Source organism: Mauremys reevesii, linkage group 23 (assembly GCF_016161935.1).
Source record: "Mauremys reevesii isolate NIE-2019 linkage group 23, ASM1616193v1, whole genome shotgun sequence".
NCBI classification, from domain to species: Eukaryota; Metazoa; Chordata; order Testudines; family Geoemydidae; genus Mauremys; species Mauremys reevesii.
The window spans coordinates 9,041,951-9,059,066 of NC_052645.1; the positions used below are offsets into that span (position 1 = coordinate 9,041,951).

Genomic DNA, 17,116 nt, shown 5'->3' on the forward strand with positions numbered 1-17,116 from the left:
CAGTTAGTTAGTAGTACTGCAATTTCACATTTGAGTTTCTTCATCTGATTCTGGTGACTTATTGCTGTTTAATTTACCAATTTGTTCCAAAATCTCCTTACTGAATAGTCAAGCCCCAGAGCAACCACGGACATCCAGTCCAGTGATCGGTTCATCTTCATCCACCAGAAGGAAGCCCACAATAGAGTCACCCCTAGGTGGGTACAAAACTTTGTATTAGACACGTATCTATAATTTTTCCAATATCTCCAAGGACGATTTACTCCTGGCTATGTCAGACCTCCCCCATCTGTCTCCCACTAGGAAGGCCCCTGTGCTAACCTAATTTCTTCCCACAAGTCACAGACAGGTGCTAAAGGAGAAACATTTCCTGCTCTCTGGTTTGGATTCAGTGAACTGTGCCAGCCCCACACCAGTTCATCTGCTGGGCTGTGTGTGTTAGCAGATCGATCCCTATCCATTCGAGGTCCTGGGGTTCTCCATAACCAGGAACGTAAAACAGGTAACGCTGTGTCTAATGCAGGGGTTCTCAAACTTCATTGTACTCCGACCCCCTTCTGACAACACAAATTACTACACAACCCCAGGAGACTGAAGCCTGAGCCCTCCCAAGCCCCACCACTCCAGGTGCGGGGGACAAGCCAAAGCCTGAGTCCCCCACGCTGCGTGGGGAGGCCAAAATCAAAGCCCAAGGGCTTCAGCCCCAGACAAAGGGCCTGCAACCTGAGCCTGACTGTCCTGGGCGGAGGCCCTCAGGCTTCAGCTTTGGCCCCAGGCCTCAGCAAGTCTAAGCCAGCCCTGGTCACCCCCATTAAAATGGGGTTGCAACCCACTTTGGGGTCCTGACCCACAGCTTGAGAACTGCTGGTCTAATGTGAAGTGCCACCTTGTGCACCACTGTTTTTACCCTCTCTCCCCTAACTCAATGGGTTGTAACCAGCGACACTAACATTCCAGTCGTACGCATCGTCCCACCGGGTTTCCCCATTCCCCTCCCCATAGAGAATTTCAAACTCCTCTTTGTTATTGCCCAGATTCCACTGCCAAGAGTGGTGTTGCTTCCCTTCACGCGTGATATCTTGGAGGCCACATACACTGCAGTACAGGATTCCCAAGTCCACACTTGTGTTACTGCAGGATGGGTTATCTGTAAGCCAGGGACAGACTCCATCTCATGTGTCCCTTTCTTCCCTCCATTGCAAGGTGCTGGGGGAGAAAGAGAACGTGTTCCCAGGGCTGAGGCAGCACGGGATTGCTGGCGTTGCAGCATGCTCTCCAGGAACCCTCAAGCCTCTGCAGCATCAGAAGAGCAGAGCCTGGATTGGAGCAAAGGAAAGGCCTGTTTTTCACAGAATTCTTCCCTCAGGCCTGGAGCATTTAGAGCAGAAATCCCTGTGGGAGTTAATGTTGCTCTAAAAAGAGCTGCCAAGGGGAGTGCAGCTTCTTGACAACACCACACAAAGTGATCTGTTTGTAGAGCTGCATAAAGCCCTGCACTGATTCTTGGAGGGGATCCCCTGAGCAGTTGGGGGAGGCAGGACCTTATTCCTTACCTCTCATGACAGGGCTCTGAAAGAGCTTGTAGGAAGCCAGAGGCAGCTTTCTAGAGGGTTAATTCAGAAATTCTCTGTGGAACCTAGGGGCTGTGGCCTACGGCGAGAAGGAGCCAGGTGGTTTGTGACTCTAGGAGGAATGCTATGGGATGGCTCTCTGAGCACCTCTTCACTCTGCTTCTTCCCACCCCCACCTTTGGGGTAAGTCCCTCACTTCCTCCTTAGTGTGGGTGGGCTGGAAACCAGATATGGCAGTAGAGAGGTTGCCCACTCCACCCATGCACAGGAGGATCCATTGCAGCTCATGTCCTCTTGCTTGTCCCAGCCCAGAGGAATGCATGACACCAAGCCTGGACTCTGACTGCATTAGTCGCCAGCAGGGGAGTGTGGCAGGAGAGGACACCTAACATGTGTACAAATAACTTTTTCTGGACTGCTGAGGTGGGGGGAGAGAGGCCAGATTCCATCTGGCTCTTTAGGACTCTGAGGAAGCTCTGGGATCTGGAGAGAGGTCTCTGGAGCCTCGGGCTGTGCATGTGGCTCTTACCTAGTCCAAAGTAACTGGACGTGCTCCCCCACAAGAGCCATATTAACAGGCAACACTGCAATCCACGCCTGTCTCCAGCAGCTGCATTTGAGTGGAAGTTCGGGGTACCATCCTCCTAGCCAGCGCTGGACCACCCAGCAGGAGGCAACCTGAGAATATTGCAGTACAAGCTCCTCTTGACCTGTCATCTGCCTTGGGTCCTATAGCAGCTGGTTACAAATCCTCTTTCTGCTCCTAGTGCCTTCTCATTCTCTGCTTTGGATGTTCCCTTTATCCGCATCTTGTCCAAACCTTAAACAGAAGAACACACATTGACGAGTGGGAGTGGATAATCACAGACCGGCTGTGGGGAACACCAGCTTCTGCAGAGTAGGGTGGGAACTTAGGGTCCTTCAAAGCATGGCCTGAGCTAAGCCCTGTGGGGCATGGGAGAACCACATGGTGCCTTAGAGGCAGCAGACCTGGGCCCCAGGCTGGGAGTGCTGCAGACCGCATGCTCACTCAGGCAGGGAAGAGCACCCCCAACGCATGGCGACACGGGCAGCCGTTGGGCATGAGAGTCTGCACATAAAAACAAACTAAACTGCCCAGGGACCAACTCCTGGGACTGAAGAGGCCAATAGGAGGGAGTGGGCGCCTTCCTTCCAGGGCAAGAGCAGTACACTGATTGGGAGGTCTGTTCCCCCACTCACAGATGGGGCTGTGTCTCCCCCAGACAGGCCAGTACACCAAGGCTCCTCTGCTGGCAAGTTACTGGGAAAACTGGCTCCCACTCCGCACTCCAACAGGAGCTAGGCTCCAGTCTTTTGCAAGCGGTTTAACCTGAGAATCCTGGGGCAGAAAGTGAAGTGAAGTGGGGCAGCCCATTAGTGCTGTGGCCTCCAGTCACTTGTGGTTCTGTCTAGTCCTCATCACAACCTCCTGCCAGCTGTGACAGTCAAGCCAGGGGAGGCCCAAGGGCTGGAATAGCAGGTAATGCTGTTTGAGAGGAGCATCAGCAGGGCAGCGTGGGAGGCTGCAGGTCAGGGCTGAGGCCCTGGCAGAGCTGGGGCAGGGGCTTCTGCCCTGCACTTTCCTAAGCACTCCGCTCATCCCGAATTGAGAGGCTTATCCCTCCCCATCATGTTACTGAAGGGCTGGGTCACTGCTGGTCTGATTCCAGGGGAGAGAGAAGATCGTTCTTAAGGGCTTGCCCTGGCTCTCCACCCCGGCGCTGGCTGGAGCAGCTCGCTTGTTGCGGTGGTGGGGGAAGGTGGGCATGAGCTCCGGTTCACAGGCTGGGGAGAAGGGGAGAGGAAATGAGTCTCAGGAAAGGCTCAGAGTCCCAGAGGCCCCAATGGCGCAGAGGAGTCACTTACGCAGGAGCTTTTCTTTGAAGTAGGAGCTCTCCAGGCAGTCTCCCGCTGTCGCCCTGGGGAGGCAAACACTGGTTATAGGAAAAGTCCATCATTCCCCACAAACGCTCCCTCTGCTGCTTCAGGAAACCTCTGTATAAGTGAGACCTTCCTTGCACCCAAGCAGCTCAGCAAAGCTGTGACCAAGCCGCTGCTTTCACTTCCTGGCCAGATGTTTTCATTGGGCATCCCCAGGAGCTGCACTATCAGCTGCCTGGGAGTAATGGCTTGTGGGCCAGCAATTCCACAAGGATACATCCCACTGCCCTGGGGAGGGAAAAGGCCTCCTGGGTTAGTGGGAATCGGGCACACGAATCTCTTGCATCAGATTCCTCTGCCTTTGCCCCCAGCAGCAGATCGCTCCTGTTGCTGTAAACTCACCTTGGCCCTGGTTCAGTAGGTGAACCAGTAGTTTAGACAGATGGGAACATTGCTTCTTGAAGTACCGAGCTGTTGCCCTGACCTCACTCGGTCCCCTGGCTGGCCTCCAGCTAGTTCTGCAAATTCATAACTGCAAATTCCTGGCCAGAGTGTTACTCTCCAATACGAGATGTTCCCAACTCTGTGTGTTTGCAAACACAGGTCTGTCATTTCCACGCACCGTTGCTGCCACTGTGCGTGCAAACATGGAAACTGAATTGTGAGCAAATGACAGCCTGTCACCACCACGGTTCCCACAGCCTGGGGGTCAGCGGATGTAAAGTGCACTGGGCGGGAGGGCGCAGGCCTGTGCGTCCAGGGCCTGGCCTTGGCTTTCCCATGGAAGACCGCAGCAGGGCTCGCTGGACCCCACCCCTGGCTCTGGATTGGAGGCATCCCCCCCACCCCTCCTTCCCCCCCGCACCCCACTCCTCCCCCATTCACCCCACGCCTCCCTTCCCCAGCCCCATTCACCCCTCCTCCTTCCCCCACACACCCACTCCTCCCCATTCACCCCACCCTCCACTCCCCAGTCCCATTCACCCCACCCTCCTTCTCCCACCCCACCCCTCCCCACTCACTCCACCCCTCCTTCCCCATTCACCGCTCCCAGTCCCATTCACCCCTCCCTCCTTCCCCCCACCCCACCTCCTCCTCATTCACCCCACCCCTCCACTCCCCAGTCCCATTCACCCCACCCCACCTCCTCCCCACTCACCCCACTCCTCCCCATTCACCCCACCCCTCCTTCCCCATTCACATTCACCCCACCCTCCTTCCCAGCACCCCACTCCTCCCTCCTTCCCCCTGCACTAACCCCCTTCCTTCCCTCACCACCCCGCCCCCGGCTCCATAGTGAGGCGCTGCCTTACCCCTTACCCCTTTCCGGCTCGGGCTCGGGCTCGGCGCACCCCCTCCCCCATTCCCCGGCGAGCACCGGGAAGAAGCAGGCGCCTGAGCCGCAGCACTTCCGGCTCCTGCTCGGAGCAAGCGACCCCCGCCATGATCCCCGCACCCGGGGTCTAAAGCCTCGCGCTTCACCACGGCGCATGTGCAGCACCCGGTGCCTCTTCACCGCGCAGGCGCAGTACTTGGCTCAGAGTCTCTGGCAACGGTTGCTATGCAGGGCCTGCTGGCTCAGGGCCGACCGGGGGCGGGGCTGCTTGGGAGGAGCAGCTGTGCTGGGGGGCGGGGATGGTCCCGAGGGAATGGGGAAGCGCCCCAGTGCGCGGTGGGGAGGGGATCTGAGTGGGGAGCGCCCCGGCAAGCCAGGTGCGCGGTGGGGAGGGGGCTCTGGGTGGGGAGCGCCCGGCAGGCCAGGTGCGCGGTGGGGAGGGGGCTCTGGGTGGGGAGTGCCCCGGCAGGCCAGGTGCGCGGTGGGGAGGGGGCTCTGGGTGATGAGGGCCCCGGCAGGCCAGGTGCGCGGTGGGGAGGGGGGGCTCTGGGTGGGGAGCGCCCGGCAGGCCAGGTGCGCGGTGGGGAGGGGGCTCTGGGTGATGAGCGCCCCGGCAGGCCAGGTGCGCGGTGGGGAGGGGGCTCTGGGTGATGAGGGCCCCGGCAGGCCAGGTGCGCGGTGGGGAGGGGGCTCTGGGTGGGGAGTGCCCCGGCAGGCCAGGTGCGAGGTGGGGAGGGGGCTCTGGGTGAGGCGCCCGGCAGGCCAGGTGCGCGGTGGGGAGGGGTCCTGGGTGGGAGCGCCGGCAGGCCAGGTGCGCGGTGGGAGGGGGCTCTGGGTGGGAGCGCCCGGCAGGCCAGGTGCGCGGTGGGGAGGGCTCTGGGTGGGGAGCGCCCGACAGGCCAGGTGTGCGGTGGGAAGGGGGCCCTGGTGATGAGGGCCGGCAGGCCAGGTGCGCGTGGGAAGGGGGCTCTGGGTGATGAGGGCCCCAGCAGGCCAGGTGTGCGGTGGGAGGGGCTCTGGGTGATGAGCGCCCCGGCAGGCCAGGTGCGCGGTGGGGAGGGGGCTCTGGGTGATGAGCGCCCCGGCAGGCCAGGTGCGGTGGGGAGGGCTCTGGGTGATGAGTGCCCGGCAGGCCAGGCGGTGGGAAGGGGCTCTGGGTGATGGCGCCCGGCAGGCCAGGTGCGCGGTGGGGAGGGCTCTGGGGATGGCGCCCGGCAGGCCAGGTGCGGTGGGAGGGGGCTCTGGGTGATGAGCGCCCCGGCAGGCCAGGTGCGCGGGGGGGAGGGGGGGCTCTGGGTGATGAGGGCCCCGGCAGGCCAGGGGCGCGGGAGGGGGCTCTGGGTGATGAGCCCGGCAGGCCAGGTGCACGGTGGGGAGGGGGCTCTGGGTGATGGCGCCGGCAGGCCAGGTGCGCGGGGAGGGGGCTCTGGGTGATGGCGCCCGGCAGGCCAGGTGCGGTGGGGAAGGGGCTCTGGGTGATGAGGGCCCGGCAGGCCAGGTGCGGTGGGGAAGGGGCTCTGGGTGATGAGGGCGGCAGGCCAGGTGCGGTGGGAGGGGGCTCTGGGTGGGGAGCGCCCGGCAGGCCAGGTGCGCGGTGGGGAGGGCTCTGGGTGATGAGGGCCCCGGCAGGCCAGGTGCACGGTGGGGAGGGGGCTCTGGGTGATGAGGGCCCCAGCAGGCCAGGTGTGCGGTGGGGAGGGGGCTCTGGGTGATGAGCGCCCCGTCAGGTCAGGTCTCTGGGTGATGAGGGCCCGGCAGGCCAGGTGCGCGGTGGGGAGGGGGGCCTGGGGAGTAAGCTGCCACCTGCCCAGGTTTTCCCAGGATTGCCCCTTGTTTGAAGCCGCTGTCCTGGATGAAGTGGTTCCGATGTGCCTTTTTTTACACCTCAGAGGTGGCACCCCCAGTGTCCCGGCAGGGCCCACCATGCAGTGCTGCCCATGGAGATGGTGGGGCCCAGGAGGGGATGTTCTATCTTGATCTCTCTGGTTTCAGTTCCCTCTGGGTGTGCTGCAGTCCCTGGGGGCTGGGGGCTTGGGCCAGACCTCACTGAACATGATGGACAGTTGCGAGCTGCTCCATGTCATACTGTTTGGGGTGGCGCTCAGAGGGCATGGTGACGAGCATGGTAGAAATACCTAGAGAGGATCTGGCCTCACGCAATGAGCAGAAAACCAGCCGATTGTGTAAGGGTCTGGCCACAACTCATTTTGCTGAGCAGAAAAAAACAATGATGCTCTTGCTCTTGCTCTTTTAATAAATTCCAGATTTGGGGGGGTTCACATATTGAAGGTGGTTGCTTGAGAGGTGTGAGTAATAGAGAGGGAAAGGAGATGGCCAGCTTGCCTAGCAGTGCATGTACTACAGACAACCCCCACCCCAGAAATGGCCACGTCAGCTATAACACACAATTAACTGGATGCTACTTTGTGGGTTTTTTTCATTTTGTTCAGTAACAATTTGTTGTAAGGCAATGCAGATAATATACAGTGCAGTGAAACCTGCTCTACCTGCTAATCATGATGGCTCTATCTAGTGGCTGGACATATTACAGCTGACAATGTTTGAAAGCTGTCTGTTGGAGAGAGGAATAGGGGCAGACATTTTAACACCATTGGCATTTCATTGGAGGGATTGGAAATCTGATAGGATTGTCTCTCTGGTAGGGACAGTTGGCAGGTAAGAAATCTCCAAGGCCTGGTAAAAGTTGCTATCAGCATCATGTTCACCTGCATTATTTAACGAGGACACCTGTGTGTCATGAGGCAGAAGTTGGACCATTCTGTCAGAAGCAATTTAGATATTTGGCAAATTAAAACATTTTCCACAGCCAAAAACATCTCCACCATGTGGAATGGACAAAGACTAAAAGCTAAGATGAAAGGCCCAGATTCACAAAGTTGTTTCAGTTCCTAACTTCCAATGATTTCAATGGAGGTTAGGAGCCTAAATACCTTTGTGGATTTGGGCAAAGCTTTTAAATGCAGAGCATATCAAATTTAAATCTGTCTGGAGTTGGGAGACATGGGCTCCATTCCTGGCTCTGCTGTCGAATTCCTGAGTAACCTGCCTCAGTTTCCTCAGTTGTAAAATGGGGATAATGATACCAACCTACCTCCTAAGAGTACTGTATGTCTTAAATTCATTTATATTTGTAAAGCACATTGATATCCTTGAATGGAAGTTGCTATAGTCATGCAAAGTACACTCATTATTTGGTGGCTGACCATACTCACCAGCAGTTCTGAATTAGTATTAATAAATTTTTAAAACTGAGTAGAATAGCCTTGCAAAATTCTACTCAGATGAGGCACATTATTTTTTTTAACAGGCAAGTAAACTGTCCTTAGTTTTGTCATTATCATCCTCTTGATACACGTGAGTGAATAGTTTTGTGATGACCAGAGATGCAGATAATACTGAATACTAGGTTGTAGTTAGATGTTTGTTTGGCTGCGTGTGTGTGTTCCCTCTGTGTGCCACCCCGGCCCTGCGCAGATAGCTGGCACAGCAGACCTCTAGTAAACTGCCCAATGACCACAAGATCCGTTAAGGGATGAAGGCATCCAACCAGGTTTATTGTCAACAAAGCATGGTATTAGTACCCCACAGACTCTACTGAACCGTTAATACATGTATACCCATAACAATGGACCAGCTCAGTGAACAGCAGGCCTTTCCATTCCTCCCTAGGCTATACAAAGATACTCCCTCTTAGATACATCTTTATACCCCATACAAAAAAGTTAGTACCGTCCCTCTGACATAGTTATCAGGATATGTTTGCATGAGTCCTCTGTGACTAGCATGTCTTATGAATGTGTATTTCTGCAATATCCGCCCTGTTCTTGCCAGATTCTGTGAGCAGGTCATACCTCATCCCAGGCCTCTGATACAAGGGCTTATGTCTCAGGCTCTCTTCCTACTACATAGGGTATAGGAAAGGGAGAGTTTATAAAACCATATGTGTTGGAAAATCAGCTTTCAGTACCAAGCAGCACTTCTTGGCAAATATTGCTTAAACCTAAAATTGATCCATCATGAAGGGTTTAAGTATGTGCCTTAAAACACATATTTCACCTGCTTTTTACAAATAAATATTTTATAACTGAGGATTCTCATGAAAATCTCACTCTCAGTCCTTCTGGTGCCAAGTTAGCAGATTACGGCTTTTACATAAAAGGTGAACTGAGGCTTTTTACTTGCCAAAACCTGAGCTTAAGTTTCTGTGTTTCCTTGGCTACAGCTGATAGCATCACTAATATCCAAAGAGTAGGGAGTATTTTCATTTTAGGTGCTTAAAATGTCATCAGTTATTGCTGGGGTAGCTCAGAACCCTAAGCATGGATCTTGGAATCTAAATGAAGGAGAAAAGGATTTTCTGATGGTCTGTTTGTCATATAACAACTGGGTCTGAAATCTTTAGGCTCCCTGGAATGACAAGGTTCAGACCCCAGCAGCAGGATCATCTCAGCCCTTCTTAGATTAAAAGAGTTCAGTGCAGGTTACTGTGTGCAGGACCCTCAAAACCAAGGTCCTGTCAACCCTGGGGAGACATTAAAGACTGCTTGAGCCACTTCACATAAAGATGGGGCCTTGCCTTGGTGTCTGGCCCCAAATTCCCCTCCCTCAGTGTTCTGCAGTGGGCTGCTGCCCTCCACTCCAAAGGTGGCTGCATTTCCAGGGTGCTGCACGTACACACTGTGGGATCATTTGGGGAGAAGAGTGCCATGATGATTATCTGTCATATGTCTGTCCGCACATGTATTCTGTTACTGACTTGCATACTTAAGCCATTGACTACATATATTTATTTTGAAGCAAGCTTTTCAGTTCACCTTTACATGTAGCTATTTCCTGCCTTTCTCCAGATGGTGTGTAGAGCTGAGGAAAGTTAGACCATGGAAGAGCTTGTTGGGTCAGATTCCTGTTTAATGATTGTGGGGTCTGGGTTGTATCGCTGGCCCTATTTGGTGGCATTCATCACATCCTTGTGTCTTTGTGTTGTCACTATGAGCAATAGCTACTCGCCAGAGCTCATGGGACTTCTTTCCTGACTTGGTAAGTCTCTATGGTGCTGGGTTTTGTGTGCACACCTCAGTCAGCTATATCCCTGATGGTTTTGGGCTCAGGGAGATCATCCACTGAAGTACTTGACATCCAAGGGCCCAGAAACAACAATTTTGGGGATAACCCTTTTCTCCATCAGTTTATCCAACGTCTCTACAGGAAAGGGGTAGAGAAAGAAAACCAAGCCTTGTATGAAGGACTGAATTCTCTCCTGCATGCTGCATATCTACACTGGAGTATAAACACAGGGGGAAACCCATATGCCCACTTGTGAGGAGACGTGATGGTACTTTATAGGGGCACACATCTAGCAACCAGGTAAATTATTTATCCTGACAAACACCCAGGCTTCAGCAGATGTTCATCCAATATAGACAGAAAGGCATATGGGTCTGAGAGATGGCATCTCCTCTAATGGGCTTGTACTGAACTAAGAGTTCAGAAAACCTTGTACTAATGACGAGAGGACACAGGGAGAGTCAGGTACAGGGGCACAGGAAACACTTCCAAAAGTGGTGGTACAGGCGGATTCAGGCAAAGTGAGCACAGGTGCCATTCTAACCTGGGGTCCCCTTTCCCCTCTCTTTCCACCCAAGCACCACAAGTCTGACCTGTGGCACCCATGAATAGTCTGAGCCTCTGATGAGCACAGCTCACTAGTACAAACTGCATGGCCCTTTTAAGAGGACTGAGGGTGGGACCTACCAAACAGGTTTCCTTGCAACTCAGTCCAGGATTTGAACCTCACTCTAGGAATAATGGATTATGCTGTATAATCCAGGGCAGTGGACTAGGAAATAGGAGCTGGGTTCCACTCCTACCTTTGCCACTGACCCGATGTCTGACTTTGGGCAACGCCCTGCCCCTCACTGTGTCTAAGTTTCCCCATCTGTAAAAGGGAAGGAGTAATAGCCTCCCTTGTAAAGTGTAGTGAGATCTATGAGCGAAAAACATTGTGAGGGCTCCGTATTCTTGTTCTATAATCCACGGATCCAGTATCAACCTATTTTGATAAGACTAGAAACTATATGTATCATTTGGGGAGAGCTGGGTACTGAAAAAGCTTGCAATTCAAAGACAATTACTATCCAGTAATGAGAAGTCCTTTCTATGGGGAGGAGAGTTGCCGTGGGTGTCAGGATAACAGCCCTGGCTGGGATGATTTAGTTGAGGTTGGTCCTGCTTTGAGCAGGGGGTTGGACTAGATACCTCCTGAGGTCCCTTCCAACCCTGAGATTCTATGATTCTATTTCCTTGGCCACATGTATCGTGTCCTTTTTCTGGTGGCTAGTCCAGAAAAGGAGGACAAGAGCTCACTACTGCTACCACCTGAGGGATTTGCAGGGTTGAGATCAGCTGGTAGAAGCAGGCAATAGCACCAGAATCTGGGACTTCAAGTCCCTGGAGTGACCTCTTATTCAACCCCCCCCCCATTTAAATTCTTGGGGGGAAACACTGTCTGGCACTTCCAGCCCTCAGGTTCCTTGGTATTGGAGAGCAGCTGCATGCAGGGCCGACTCTACCATTTTTGCCGCCCCAAGCAAAAAAAAAAAGCTGCTTGGCCTGTGCTGCCCCAAGAATGGCTGGAATGCCGCCCCAGGCATGTGCTTGCTCCGCTGGTGCCTGGAGCCGGCCCTGAGCTGCACATAAGACACTGAGGCTCAGCTTTCCACACCGCACAGTCTTGGGGAGCAGCCTGGCACAGGGGTTTCCTAGATATAAAACCTGGCACCTGTGTAGCAGGTCGAGGAGACTGTTTCTGACTCCTGTGAGGCCCTAGAGAGAGAGAAGTGGCAAGGCAGCCTCACCTGGGGACAGGCAGCGGTGCCTGATGTGAGTGTTCTGCATGAGCGAGTTCCCTGTTGGTGTTTGTAACCACCCCCTCCCAGGAAACAGGACATGTGCAGGTTACACAACTCGCCTGAGCACACACCTGGCAGCCTCAGTGATTTCTGCTCCAGGTGGGAGACTCACCTGCCAGACCCCGAGTTTCCTATCACTCAGCAAAGGAGACAGCAGTATTTTAGAGTGGGTTGTACAATCACGTGCTCATTAGGTGAGAGGCTGAACATGTGGCTAAATCATGAGCATGGGGGTCAGAACTCCTGGGTTCCATTCTCTGCTCTCTCACTGACTCCCTGCATGAACTGTCTCTCCATGTCCTGTCTGTGAAGCGGCGATAATACTCACCCCCCTGGGAGGGACACTACCAGACTACAGCCATTCGTGCCTGTAAAGTGCTTTGACATCAGGAGATTACAGGTGCTAGAGAACAGCTGGGCATTATAACCATATTGCTACGTGCAGATTTGAGAGCATCATGTGACTTCCCCAGTAATGATCCCACGGGTAAATCTTAATTCTCTAGCCCACCGCAACAGTGAACTTCTGATCCAATAACCAGGAAGTGCCAATGAAGAGTGAAGATGAAGACCAAGGCATTCAAACCATTGAATTGCTGCTGCTGCTGCTAATCACCATTTATAGTTCAGGCCAGATTGTGAGCATTGGCCTGCTAAACCTAGGGTTGTGAGTTCAATCCTTGAGGGGGCCATTTAGGTATTTGGGGATTGGTCCTGCTTTGAGCAGGGGGTTGGACTAGATGATCTCTTGAGGTCCCTTCCAACCCTAATAATCTATGAATCTATTGGATCAGGGAAGTGGGAGATAAAAAGGACTCTGGTCCCCCAGCATCTATTCCCCTGGAGATAGCAGGAAATTGATCGTAAGACACACACCTACCTGATCTTAATGAGCCTCATGATCACTGAATCATAATTACAAACAGTGTCTAAAAAACTCATTATGAATCTAATCTAACTTACTGTCATTTTCTGTATCAGGGCGGCTATGTAAAAGTGGCCCCTTCCCACTCAGCTAGTCAGCCCCCTGTGTACAGTCACACTCCAACTGGCTGACCTGACACAAATAAGTTTCAGCGTTTTTTATTCCTGTCAGCCCTGCAGAGCTAAGAAATCTCTGGTGAGGGACTTAGAGCCTGTTCTGGCTCATTCATCATCAACAGCTTTCACGATCACCACGGTCACAGATTCCGAGGCAAGAAGTGCCCACTGTGATCATCTGGTCTGACCTCCTGTGTAACACAGGCCAGAGACCTGCCCCAAAACAATTCCTAGAGCAGAGCTTTGAGACAAACATCCCAGCTTGATTTAATAATGGCCAGTGATGGAGACTCTACCACGACCCTTGGTACGTTGTCCCAATGGTTAGTTACTCTATTAAAAATCTACACCTTATTTCCAGGCTGAATATGTCTAGCTTCAACTTCCTGGCATTGAATTGTGTTAGACCTTTCTCCGCTAGACTGAAGAGCCCACTGTCAAATATTGTTCCCCACGTAGGTATTTACAGACGGTGATCAAGTCACCCCTTAACCTGCTCTTTGTTAAGATAAATAGATTGAGCTCCTTGAATCTATCATCATAAGGCAGGTTTTCTAATTCTTTGTTCATTTTTGTGGCTCTTCTTTGAACCCTCTCAAATTTACCAACATCCTTCTTGAATTATGAGCACCAAAACTGGACACAGGATTCCAGCAGCTGTTGCACCAAGAGGTAAAATACCCTCCCTGCTCCTCCTCGAGATTTTCCTGTTGGTGCAGTAGGATCACATTAGCTCATGTTCAGCTGATTATCCCCCCACTCCTGGTGATGGTTCTTGGGCACCTGGTACTGTAAGTCACCTACTCACCCCCTGCCTCCAGCAAGAGGGAGCCTTTCTTGTGCATGCTGGGGGGTTAGTTCCTGAATACCATCAGCCTATCAGCCACCAAGCCCTTTCCTCTGGGCCATGCCCCTAACTTCACCTTGCAGGTTAACAATAGGCGCCCCCAGTCTCCAAGCCCCATTGAATCATTGCCCAGTGATATCCAGCCCCTCGCACTGGCTACTCATAGACATTCCAGAGCCTCTACACCCAAAGTTACAGTGTACCCCAGGTTACCAGTTTTACCGTAAACCACCATTTCTGTATCACTCAGCACTTGTGAGCGCTTACGATAAAACAAAAGTGGGCGTATTTAAGAAGGAATAAAAATTTAACTGGAAACAAAAGAGAGTGGTGAAAACAAGTGGTTACAATACAAAACAAATCATAAAACGTGAACTTGGTTCACCTTTCCTAGCTAATAAAGTAGATTTCTCCCCCCTCCCCCACCCCGCAAAAAAATCCGTCTTTCCAGAGCTGGCTGGTTTCAGACAAACCAGGATCCAAATATTCATGGACGCCCCCTGCTCCTCAGGGGCTTTCCTCAGTGACTGGCTGCAGAGTGCCCTGCCTCTCACTCTGTTATACTGAGAACAGTCTTTTGTTTCGATTCATGGGTAGGGTGAACCCCATCTTCTTGCAGAGTTTCATTTGACCGTTAGCAGAAGAGCACCGTGTAAGCTCAAAAGCTCGTCTCTCTCACCAATAGAAGACACCTCACCCACTGTGTCTCTCTTTTCACTTTAAATGGTTTCGGCTGTGTGTTGTTGCCTCTGATGGTTTCCTAGTCAAAGCCTTAGTTCATTTGTACATAAGGCTAAACCAGGGGTTGGCAACCTACAGCACAGGTGCCAAAGGTGGCACGCAAGCCAATTTTTGATGGCACGTGGTGGCGGGCTGAGCGGCTCAGCCCACCACTGCTCTGGGATTCTGGCTGCTGCCCCATTCCTAGCGGGATCCCGGCCGCTGGCCCCACTCAGCGCCCGCTGCTGGCCTGGGGACCCCCAAGGAACCCCAGGCTGGCAGCCAGGGCTGGCTTTATGACCCGCAAGGCTCAATTGGAATATTCGGCGGTGGTCCAGGGCTTCGGTGGCACTTTGGCAGCGGGGGGTCCACTCTGGTTCTTCCGTGGCACCAAAGGACCCCTCGCTGCCGAAATAGCACCAAAGACCCCCGGAGCAGAACCCCTGCCACCAAAATGCCACTGAAGACACCCGGAGCGGACCCCCGCTGCCGAAATGCTGTTGAAGACCATCAGAGCGGGGCTCCCTTAGGTGTGGGCGCGGGGCCCTCTTCGGCATGGGGCCCGATTCCGAGGAATTGGGGGAATCGGCGTAAAGCTGGCCCTGCTGGCAGCAGGCTGAACGGGGCTGAGATCCTTGTCTGGGGATCCTTGCTCAGCCTGCTGCCGGTCTGGGGTTCCGTCCGCCAGCTCCCGCCAGTCGGTATCCAGGCCGCCGCAGGGCTGCCCAGAGGATTCAGGGGGCCTGGGGTCTTCAGCGGTGGGGGCCCCTGCTTCGGCGGCAGTTCGGCGGCAGGGGGGTCCTTCTGCTCCGGGACCCGCCGCCAAAGTGCCCCGAAGACCCGGCACTTCGGCAGCAGGTCCCGGAGCGGAAGGACCCCCCGCCACCGAATTGCTGCTGAGGACCCTGAGCAGAAGCAGCTCCGGGGGCCCGGGCCCCATGAGAGTTTTCTGGGGCCCCCGGAGCAAGTGAAGGACCCTGCTCCAGGGGCCCCAAAAACTCTCGTGGGGGCCCCTGCACGGCCCAGGACCTGGGGCAAATTGCCCCACTTGCCCCCGCCTCTGGGCGGCCCTCGGCCACCGGCCCCCCCTCAGCCTGATACCAGCCTGGGGTTCTGCTCACCCAGGCTGGCAGGAGGCTGAGCGGGGCCGGCGGCTGGGACCCCAACTGGCAAGGTGCCGGCAGCCGGAACCCCAGGCTGGCAGCAGGCTGAGTGCTACTGGCACCCCAGACTGGCAGCAGACTGAGCCACTCAGCCCCTCACCGGCCCTGCTTAGCCCACCACCGGCCCGCACAGCCCCCTGCCGGCTGAGTGAATGGAACCCCAGGCCGGCAGCAGGCTGAGCGGGACCAGCAGCTGGACCCCAGACCGGCAGCCAGCTGAGCGGGGTTGGTGGCTGGACCCCAGACCGGCAGCGGGCTGAGCGGGGTTGGTGGCTGGAACCCCGACAAGGATCCCAGGCAAGGATCACACTAAATTGATAAAAAGAACAGGAGTACTTGTGGCACCTTAAATTTGCGGATACAGACTAACACGGCTGCTACTCTGAAACTAAATTGATAAGTTCTGCATTTTATTTTAAATGAAGCTGTAGCAGAGTAGTCCTCTGGTCCTGCCCTGAAGGGCTTAAAACAGCCCTGGGGGAAGGTTGGGGCTGGGAGCTGCTAAGCTGGGCTGATTGGGAAGTAGCTGCAGCGGGGCCATGCCCCAATCAGGCCCCAGCTGGCCTGGATAAAGAGGCTGGGAGCCAAGAGCTGAACAGTCTCCCTCTGCTTGTAGAGGGAGAAGGGCCTGGTTGCTTAGAAGCTAGAGACAAGGTACCTAGAGTGGAGCAGGGCTGGGGAAAGGCAGAGGAGCTGGGGAGCTCCAGCCTGGAAAGCCCCAGGCTGTGGCCTAGCAGAAGGCCAAGGGGCACTGGGGGTTGCAGGGGGCAGCCCAGGGGTAGGCACAGGCAGCAGGTCCAGACCCCTTTGCCTGTGATGAGTGGCTGATACTGCAGTCTGCCCCAGGGCGTGGGGCTAGATGATGACTGACAGTAGCCTGATACTGAGGTGAGGTGGGAATAGTGGGTGGGGGTTCCCCAGGGAGGGGAGACCCTAAGACTGAGGGGTTACTGATAGGGGGCAGCACCCCAGTGTTGGAAAAATCATAGTGCTAATGAAGCCTTTCCGTATTAGGCCTGAGTAAACCAAAGTTATGTTATGCTTGTCCAAACTGTGTTGGAAAGCTTACAGAACTCATTAGACTGAAGGCCGTGTATCTACCTAAGTCAGCTATTTCGCTTATCAGTTTTGTTTGGCTCCCCAAGTATATGTTGGCTCCCCAAGTGTATGCAGCTGCGTTCACATGTATGCATCCAAAGTATCTAGTACAAAGGGTCAACGGATGTATCTTGTGTCCCCTTCAGAATGACAAATGTATCCTCAACAGCTGTATGTCTCTTGTAGCCCCCACAAAATGATATATGTATCCTGCGTACCCAATTATCCACAGGGTTTATAGGTCAACCAAATGACGTAGACAAACGTAGGCTAAGTTGTTTGTTTGGGTATAAAGGTAGGCCCATCTGGCCATGTAAGGTGTGTCTCTTTCTCTGGCACTAGCCGAGAGGAACACCCGCTCAGCTGACCGATCAATAAAGGGTGTGGTACTCGTCTTCCTGTCTCCGTGCCTCCTTGGTGTAATTAGGTAAGCTCCAGGGGGAAACGAGCCCTTTTGGCTAACAAATGGCGACTCCGCCGGGACTTCTCTCCCTGTTGGGGGCGCTGAC

At 54.2% G+C, this 17,116-nt stretch overlaps 1 long non-coding RNA gene across 3 annotated transcripts; it reads right to left on the bottom strand.

The window, feature by feature from the left end:
- Positions 1-620: 620 nt before the first annotated feature.
- LOC120389197 lies at positions 621-4,909 on the bottom strand. Of its 3 annotated transcripts, none has more exons than XR_005590809.1 (4): positions 4,794-4,909; positions 3,876-4,056; positions 3,459-3,511; positions 621-2,391 (listed from the first exon to the last, which is right to left on the bottom strand). It is a non-coding gene; the product is annotated as an uncharacterized LOC120389197 (long non-coding RNA). The 3 variants fall into 3 exon arrangements; XR_005590810.1 differs by lacking the exon at positions 4,794-4,909 and having other exon boundaries at positions 621-1,316; positions 2,101-2,391; positions 3,876-4,276; XR_005590808.1 differs by lacking the exon at positions 4,794-4,909 and having other exon boundaries at positions 3,876-4,276.
- Positions 4,910-17,116: the final 12,207 nt, after the last annotated feature.